General features: G+C 44.9%; 1 long non-coding RNA gene across 1 annotated transcript in view; it reads left to right on the top strand.

Annotated features, from left to right (window-relative positions):
• The first annotated feature begins 8,775 nt into the window (after positions 1–8,775).
• The window catches only part of LOC119324537, a 9,661-nt gene continuing 8,943 nt past the window's right edge, over positions 8,776–9,493 (top strand). Inside the window, exon 1 of the long non-coding RNA XR_005157010.1 lies at positions 8,776–9,079. This is a non-coding gene — a long non-coding RNA (uncharacterized LOC119324537). The remainder of the gene's footprint in view (positions 9,080–9,493) is intronic.

Genomic DNA, 9,493 nt, shown 5'->3' with positions numbered 1-9,493 from the left:
GCACGTATGGTGAACGTTGTGTGACAAATTTGAAGCATGGGGTGTTCTTTGATTGCCTTCCTTATGAGTGGAGGTCGGGATCACGCGATGGTTAACTCCTACCAACCCTTCCCCTAGGAGCATGCGTAGTAGTACTTTACTTTGAGGGCTAATAAACTTTTGCAATAAGTATATGAGTTCTTTATGACTAATGTGAGTCCATGGATTATACGCACCCTTACCCTTCCGCAATTTGCTAGCCTCTACGGTACCGTGCATTGCCCTTTCTCACCTTGAGAGTTGGTGCAAACTTCGCCGGTGCATCCAAACCCTGTGATATGATACGCTCTATCACACATAAGCCTCCTTATATCTTCCTCAAAACAGCCACCATACCTACCTATTATGGCATTTCCATAGCCATTCCGAGAAATATTGCCATGCAACTTTCCACTGTTCCGTTTATTATGACACGCTCCATCATTGTCATATTGCTTTTGCATGATCATGTAGTTGACATCGTATTTGTGGCAAGGCCACCTTTATAATTCTTTCATACATGTCGCTCTTGATTCATTGCATATTCCGGTACACCGCCGGAAGCATTCACATAGAGTCATATTTTGTCCTAAGTATTGAGTTGTAATTCTTGAGTTGTAAATAAATAGAAGTGTGATGATCTTCATTATTGGAGCATTGTCCCATGTGAGGAAAGGATGATGGAGACTATGATTCCCCCACAAGTCAGGATGAGACTCCAGACTTTATGAAAAATAAAAGAGGCCAAAGAAGCCCAAATAAAAAAAGGCCAAAGAAGCCCAAATAAAAAAAGAAAAAAATGAGAGAAAAAGAGAGAAGGGACAATGTTACTATCCTTTTTCCACACCCGTGCTTAAAAGTAGCACCATGATCTTCATGATAGAGAGTCTCCTGTGTTGTCCCTTTCATATACTAGTGGAAATTTTTCATTATAGAACTTGTCTTGTGTATTCCAATGATGGGTTTCCTCAAAATGCCCTAGGTCTTCGTGAGCAAGCAAGTTGGATGCACACCCACTTAGTTTCTTTTGATGAGCTTTCATACATTTGTAGCTCTAGTGCATCCGTTGCATGGCAATCCCTACTCCTCGTATTGACATCAATTGATGGGCACCTCCATAGCCCGTTGATTAGCCGCATCAATATGAGACTTTCTCCTTTTTTTTGTCTTCTCACACAATCCCTATCATAATACTCTACTCCACCCATAGTGCTATATCCATGGCTTACGCTCATGTATTGCGTGAGGGTTGAAAAAGCTAAAGCGCGTTAAAAAGTATGAACCAATTACTTGGTTGAAACCGGGGTTGTGCATGATGGGAGCATTTTGTGTGACGAAAATGAAGCATGGCCTAACTATATGATTTTGTAGGGATAAGCTTTCTTTGGCTATGTTACTTTGATAAGACATGATTACTTTGTTAGTATGCTTGAAGTATTACTATCTTTATGTCAATATTAAACTTTTATCTTGAATCTTTTGGATCTGAACATTCATGCCACAATAAAAAAATTACATTGAGAAATATGCTAGGTAGCATTCCACATCAAAAAATCTGTTTTTATCATTTACCTACTCGAGGACGAGCAGGAATTAAGCTTGGGGATGCTTGATACGTCTCCAATTATCTATAATTTTTGATTGTTCCATGCTATTATATTACCTGTTTTGGATGTTTAATGGGCTTTACTATACACTTTTATATTATTTTTGGGACTAACCTATTAACCGGAGGCCCAGCCCAAATTGTTGTTTTTTTTGCCTATTTTAGTGTTTCGCAAAAAAGGAATATCAAATGGAGTCCAAACAGAATGAAACCTTCGGGAGATTTATTTTTGGAACAAACGCAATCCAGAAGACTTGGAGTGGACGTCAAGAAAGAAACAAGGCGGCCACGAGGCAGGAGGGCGCGCCCAGGGGGGTAGGCGTGCCCCCACCCTCGTGGGCCCCTCGTGGCTCCCCTGATCGACTTCCTTCGCCTATATATATCCATATACCTTGAAAACATCCAGGAGCACCACGAAACCCTATTTCCACCGCCGCAACCTTCTGTACCCGTGAGATCCCATCTTGGGGCCTTTTCCGGCGCTCCGTCGAAGGGGGAATCGATCACGGAGGGCTTCTACATCAACACCATAGCCTCTCCGATGAAGTGTGAGTAGTTTACCACAGACCTTCGGGTCCATAGTTATTAGCTAGATGGCTTCTTCTCTCTATTTGATTCTCAATACAAAGTTCTCCTCGATCTTCTTGGAGATCTATTCGATGTAATTCTTTTTGCGGTGTGTTTGCCGAGATCCGATGAATTGTGGGTTTATGATCAAGATTATCTATGAACAATATTTGAATCTCCTCTGAATTCTTTTATATATGATTGGTTATATTTGCAAGTCTCTTCGAATTATCAGTTTGGTTTGGCCTACTAGATTGATCTTTCTTGCAATGGGAGAAGTGCTTAGCTTTGGGTTCAATCTTGCGGTGTCCTTTCCCAGTGACAGCAGGGGCAGCAAGGCACGTATTGTATTCTTGCCATCAAGGATAAAAAGATGGGGTTTATATCATATTGCTTGAGTTTATCCCTCTACATCATGTCATCTTGCCTAATGCGCTACTCTGTTCTTATGAACTTAATACTCTAGATGCATGCTGGATAGCGGTCGATGTGTGGAGTAACAGTAGTAGATGCAAAATCGTTTCGATCTAGTCGCGGACATGATGCCTATATACATGATCATGCCTAGATATTCTCATAACTATGCACTTTTCTACCAATTGCTCGACAATAATTTGTTCACCCACCGTAATACTTATGCTATCTTGAGAGAAGCCACTAGTGAAACCTGTGGCCCCCGGGTCTATTTTCCATCATATAAGTTTCCGATCTATTTTATTTTCAATCTTTACTTTACAATCTATATCATAAAAATACCAAAAATATTTATCTTATTATTATCTCTATTAGATCTCACTTTTGCAAGTGGCCGTGAAGGGATTGACAACCCCTTTATCGCGTTGGTTGCAAGGTTCTTATTTGTTTGTGTAGGTACGAGGGAGTTGCGTGTAGCCTCCTACTGGATTGATAACTTGGTTCTCAAAAACTGAGGGAAATACTTACGCTACTTTGCTGCATCACCCTTTCCTCTTTAAGGGAAAACCAACGCATGCTCAAGAGGTAGCAAACTCCCGAATACTGGAGGAACTCCTTCTGTGCTATCAAACATCACAACGTAAATGGGTAATTATAAAGATGCTCTACAAGTGTCTATGAAGGTGTTTGTTGGGTTGTCATAGATCGAGATTAGGATTTGTCACTCCGTGTTTCGGAGAGGTATCTCTGGGCCCTCTCGGTAATGCTCATCACTATAAGCCTTGCAAGCATTGTGACTAATGAGTTAGTTGCGGGATGAAGTATTACGGAACGAATAAAGAGACTTGCCGGTAACGAGATTGAACTAGGTATGATGATACCGACAACCAAATCTCGGGCAAGTAACATACCGATGACAAAGGGAACAACGTATGTTGTTATGTGGTTTGACCAATAAAGATCTTCATAGAATATGTAGGAGCCAATATGAGCATCCAGGTTCCGCTATTGGTTATTGACCGGAGATGTGTCTCGGTCATGTCTACATAGTTCTCGAACCCGAAGGGTCCGCACGCTTAACGTTCGATGACGATATGTATTATGAGTTATGTGTTTTTGATGACCGAAGTTTGTTTGGAGTCCCGGATAAGATCACGGATGTGACGAGGAGTCTCGAAATGGTAGAGACATAAAAATTGATATATTGGACGGCTATATTCGGACACCGGAAGTGTTCTGAAAAGTTTTGGGTAAAATCGGAGTGCCGGAGGGGTTACCGGAACCCCCCAGGGAACTAATGCGCCACACTGGGCCTTGGTGGAGAGAGAGAGGGGCGGCCAGGGCAGGCCGTGCGCCCCTCCCCCTTGGGTCCGAATTGGACTAGGGAAGGGGGGCGGCGCCCCCCTTTCCTACTCCCTCTCCCTCTCCTTCCTTTCTCCTCTCTCCGTCTTGGTGGAATCCTACTAGGACTAGTAGTCCTGGTAGGACTCCCATCTTGGGGCGCGCCCTAGGGGCCGGCTGGCCTCCCCCTTGCTCCTTTATATACGGGGGCAGGGGGGCACCTTAGAACACACAAGTTTCTCTCCCAACCCTGTGTGGTGCCTCCCTCCACAGTTACACACCTCGATCATACCATCGTAGTGCTTAGGCGAAGCCCTGCGTCGGTAGCATCATCATCACCGTCGCCACGTCGTCGTGCTGATGGAACTCACCCTCGTCCTCAACTGGATCAAGAGCACGAGGACGTCATCGAGCTGAACGTGTGCTAAACGCGGAGGTGCCGTACGTTCGGTACTTGATCGGTTGGATCGTGAAGAAGTTCGACTATATCAACCGCTTTATTGAAACGCTTCCAATTTCGGTGTACGAGGGTACGTGGACACACTATCCCCTCTCGTTGTTGTGCATCACCTAGATAGATCTTGCATGATCGTACGATTTTTTTTTGAAATTACCGCATTCCCCAACAGAGACGTCATTCTCTAATGGCTTATAGACATTATTCTCACATGCACTCAAAAGAAGTTGCCTTAAAAATCTTGGGATTTAGGTTCGACTTATATGAACTCACCTACCTTGTCAGCAAGATTTGGGGAGTGGAAATAACCATCAGGCAAGTCATGAATTTGAATCCAAAGTTCCATACTATCAAGTTTGATCACCGAGGGTTTTGTGGAACCATCATACTCAACCAGAATCACTGCGCTGCCTCAGAAAGTCCAAGGGCCTCCTTCCACCACTCTTCTAATCTCTTAAGCACAAGAGTTGCATCGTGTAGAGGTTATCTTCGAGAGGATGGATCTGCACATGGTGCATGGGATCGCATGCCTCCCGCATGGTTTTGAAGAAGCTGAATTGGCTATAGGTTTTTTCAGAGTGCACCCTTGGGATGGCCATCCATGTCGCTGCCACTACCGGCACACGTTCCTCTTGTTTGACGACCACATCATCGAGATCCTCCTCTCTCAATCCTAATTCCTTCATCGTGGCCTCCAACTCCTTGTCCTCAGCCGCCGAAGTTGCATCATCGGCATCCATGTAGTGTACTCTGTCTCGAAGAAAACGATCTATCGGGGCCTGTCCAAACCCTAGCAACCTCTCCTCTGGAGCCAAACCAAGACATGGACGCAAGGATCGGTCCTGCCTGGTGGCCGCGGAAACTCTACAACAACGAAGAGATCGCGTCGAGTGGAGCAGAACCCTAGCAAGAGGGGAAATATTTGAGCCCATAATCAGTTATGTTTTTTAGACAACTTATTAGTTATATGATTAAAAAATAATTTTCACTTGTCCCGGTCCATGTAAATGTGGTGCCAAAAAATACGGAGGGTCGACCATTAGAAGCTCGTGATTGGGTGGGCTCTTGGCATTTTTTATAGAATATGCACGAGTGTGCATATCATGATTGATAGAAGGAGGGGGTGAAGAGGCCCTCCACCGCGGTTTACATCGTTTGAAGTTTACAACTCACGGCCAACCGCTTACAATCCCGCGTTGGCACTCTCCACATCAGTAATTTAGGGCATGTACAATGATTGACAAGATAGTCTTGTCTTAAGTCTTGGATGTAATTTAGAGACGACAAAAAAAAGTCTACAATGGGTCATCTCTTAGCCTTATCTTAAATAAATAGCTATTCCTAAAAACATGATGAAACATACTCCCTCCGTCCTTTAAAGAGTGTACTTCCAACTTTGTTGGAGGGTCAAACTATTTCAAAGTTTGACCGAGTTTGTGCAAAAATATATCAATGTTTGTGAAATCAAATAGGTATATGATGAAAGTATATTTTATCACGAATCTAATGCTACTAATTTGATGGCATAAATGTTGATGTATTATTATATAAACACGGTCAAATATAAAAAAGTTTGACTTTCCAAGAAAGTTGGAAGTACACTCTTTAAAGGACGGAGGGAGTATTGTGCTAAGAGATCATCTCTTGTCTTGTCTTAAATAAGAAAAGATAAGTCTTTTCTTATGAGTTCTCTCTCCTCCATCTCATTATTTATCCTACGCGGCACTCCTAAGATAGCACCATTGTATATGCCCTTAGCTTACTACTCGTCACTCGCCCGCCTAGATAGCCTACAAAGAAGAAATCGAGCTCCCCTCTTAGGCTGGTCGTAATGAGAGTATCATAGGTAGTATCATGCATGCCAACTAGGAAAATTTGATAAGGTGACATAGAATTAAATGAAGAAGAAAATGGTTGAGTATTATATCATGATATCGTATCATATTAAATGTTGTGCTACTATGTGTCATGCATGCTAATAAATGAAGTCATTTATGATACTAACATATGATACTATGCACTACAGATGTAGTGTCATATGCATGATACTAGTATACGATACTTGCCATTACAACTAGCCTTAGGAGCCCCGCCGTCTTGCAAGTTCCTCCGACCTCCTGAACGGAAGGTGTCGCTACTTTGAAAATCACGTCGTCCCCATGTTTCCACTGTTTTTGTTTTCCTAAATTCTTTTTAGTGCATGCGCACTTTTTCGTCAACCCGAGCGGCCGACTGGTTACCGCCCGATCCCGCCATGAACCATCGCCCGCGTGGTCAGGTGCTATTTTGTCGGACGCTCTCAAGGCAAATTTGACAAATTTGACCTATAGACAAAATCAAATCACAGAATGAACTATCCGTGAAACTATTTCACGCGGCTGACCTTTTTGTGTGACGCCCGCTACGAAGGCGTCACACTACACTGTGCAACGCCTTAGAGATAGACGCTACACGGCCAGCGTCGCACACGTGTGATCAGAAAATTATTAAGTGGTGTGCAGCGCCTGAGAGCTAGGCGCCACACTATACAGTGTAGCGCCTAGCTCCTAGGCGTTGCACTAGTGCAGCGCCTGAGAGCTAGGCGCCACAGGTCAACCACGTGAAATAATTTCACGGACAGTTCGTTCTGTGATTTAATTTCGTCTATAGGTCAAATTTGTCAAATTTGCCCGCTCTCAACCGTGATGCGGACGGTTGGAGTTTGTCGTTATCCACCATTGTGCACAAACCTTCCTCCCCATCCCCTCACGTCTGCCGCCGCCACCAAACCTCGTGCCGGCCGCCTCCGCCCCAACTTGCGCCGGCGGCCGTCGACCCACCTCCGAGCGCGGCGGCGCTGCTTTCGGTGGCCACCGCGACTTACCCATCCACTTGGGCTCCTTCCTCCACGACGGGATTGGGTCCCTGGCGGTTGAGTCCGATGCTGCATGAGGTTGGCTCAACGGAGACATGCCAGTGCAATCGACAGGAGCTGCGGGTGACATTGCTGCTATTCCTTCCTCTTCCCCAATTTGCTTGCTCTTCGTATTCCCCCCTGCCCTTTCGATGCGGACTTATGGTGAAAAAGAATCAAGATCTGAGGATAAGTCAACTATACAACAACGGCCATGGGTGCAGCGAACCCAATCGAACTCCAAACACCAGGATGTATCGGTCGTTGCTCCGATGGATTGGCCTAGTAAGTGAAGATGTGGAAGTGTAGCTTGAATTTCTTGCCTTCCGGAACGAATCAGATCTATTGCTTTGTTGCCCAATAGTACTACTAGTACTGAAATATAATCTAGTTGGCTTGTAATATAATCCAGTTGCACATATATTGATGTTTAGTTGGCTTGTAATGTAGTCTAGTTGCACACACATTGATATTTAGTTGGCTTGTAATTTAGTCTAGTTACACAAAATTGATGTTTAGTTGGCAGGAAGACTAGTTGCACACACACATGCTCAGTTGGCTTATAACTTAGTCTAGTTGCACAAATATTGATATTTAGTTGGCAGGAAGACTAGTTGCACGCATATATGCTCAGTTGCCTTGTAATTTAGTCTAGTTGCACACACATTGATGTTTAGTTGGCTTGTAATGTAGTCTAGTTGTACACACATTGATGTTTAATTGGCAGGAAGACTAGTTGCACACACACACATGCTCAGTTGGCTTATAATTTAGTCTAGTTGCACACACATTGATGTTTAGTTAGCAGGACACTAATTGCACAAACATATGCGCAATTGACCCGACAATGTAGTCTAGTTGCACACACATTATATTTAGATGGCAGAAGGACTATTGGCACACACATATGCTCAGTTGGCGTTACATGTAGTCTAGTTGCACACATATTGATGTTTAATTGGCAGAAAGACTGGTTCGTCAAAATATACCCATACGGGATCTACTTTCGAAAAACACGTCACGAGGGTGTCAACAGTGAAAACGGATCTGAATTTCGACACGCGGTTTAGAAGATATGTCTTTTATAATTTTGAAAATCAAAAAGTAATGCATCAGAAACGAACATCTATCACGTGAGAAAAGACCACATAGAGTGATTAATTAACAGTGCCTTTTAGCACTTTTGGATTACTGTAATTTTGCTGTTTTTAATATGCGACAGTGACTAGACGTCTTGGACAGGGGCCGGCCGCTCGCAAGCGGTACCTAGGGCCCGGCCGCCAGCTAGAGCGGTCGTTTGTTTTTTTTGGATCCCGAAGTCCTAAAGTCATGATGGTTTTGAGATCCTTGGGCCAGCAGCTGCACGCACGCTGTGGATGTGGCATGGGTGTTTGATCCGGGCTTCCCAGGGCATCCCATTTAAGGAGGCCCATTCGCTAACAGCCTAAAAAAATAAATCATTCGCTAACCCTAATTCTCCGTTCCCCACCTCCCCTCCTCTCCTCTCTGTTGTCTGTTCTTCGGCGCGGCGGTGTGGGACGGCGGAGCTGCAGCGGACGACGACCACTAGGTGGGGAGGGCCAGCGCGGCGGTGTGGGAGGGCGGAGCTGCAGTGGACCGCGACCACTAGGCGGGGGTGGCCGGCGCGGCGGTGTGGGAGGGCGGAGCTGCAGTGGACCGCGACCACTAGGCGGGGGTGGCCGGCGCGGCGATGTGGGAGGGCGGAGCTGCAGCGGACCGCGACCACTAGGCGGGGTTGGCGGGCAAAATCCGCAGGCAGCAGGTGCGCCGACCGTCCTTTTGTTATCGTCTGTGATCACGAGGAGCTAGTAAAGGAAGATGGTTCTCTGCAGAATTTTGGCATTTTACCGTATGCTTGAATCAGTTGCTCTAATCTGTTGGGAGTTGGGACACACCAGATCGTTTGCTTTTCAGTTCTTACTTACCGTATCTTTTAGTTCAGCTAACATTGGAGCATGTGGAAACTTGCCCTTCAGACTTGCCTGAGTATCTATGGGATTCTGCAGGATCTCGTTCAAGATGCAATTCCAAGCTTGCTAGCCATTAGTAATTGCTATTGCGCACGTAGCATCAAAGCACATTGAGCCCGGAAGTAATCCCATGACAGTCTGGAAAGGAATAATGGAAGTAGACTGTTTTTATATTTTAGATTGCTTTGCAGCTAGTTGGTTTGTTG

The sequence above is a fragment of the Triticum dicoccoides genome, chromosome 6B, assembly GCF_002162155.2.
Source record: "Triticum dicoccoides isolate Atlit2015 ecotype Zavitan chromosome 6B, WEW_v2.0, whole genome shotgun sequence".
In the NCBI taxonomy this organism is placed as follows: domain Eukaryota; kingdom Viridiplantae; phylum Streptophyta; class Magnoliopsida; order Poales; family Poaceae; genus Triticum; species Triticum dicoccoides.
This window is presented reverse-complemented; position numbering and strand designations above follow the sequence as displayed.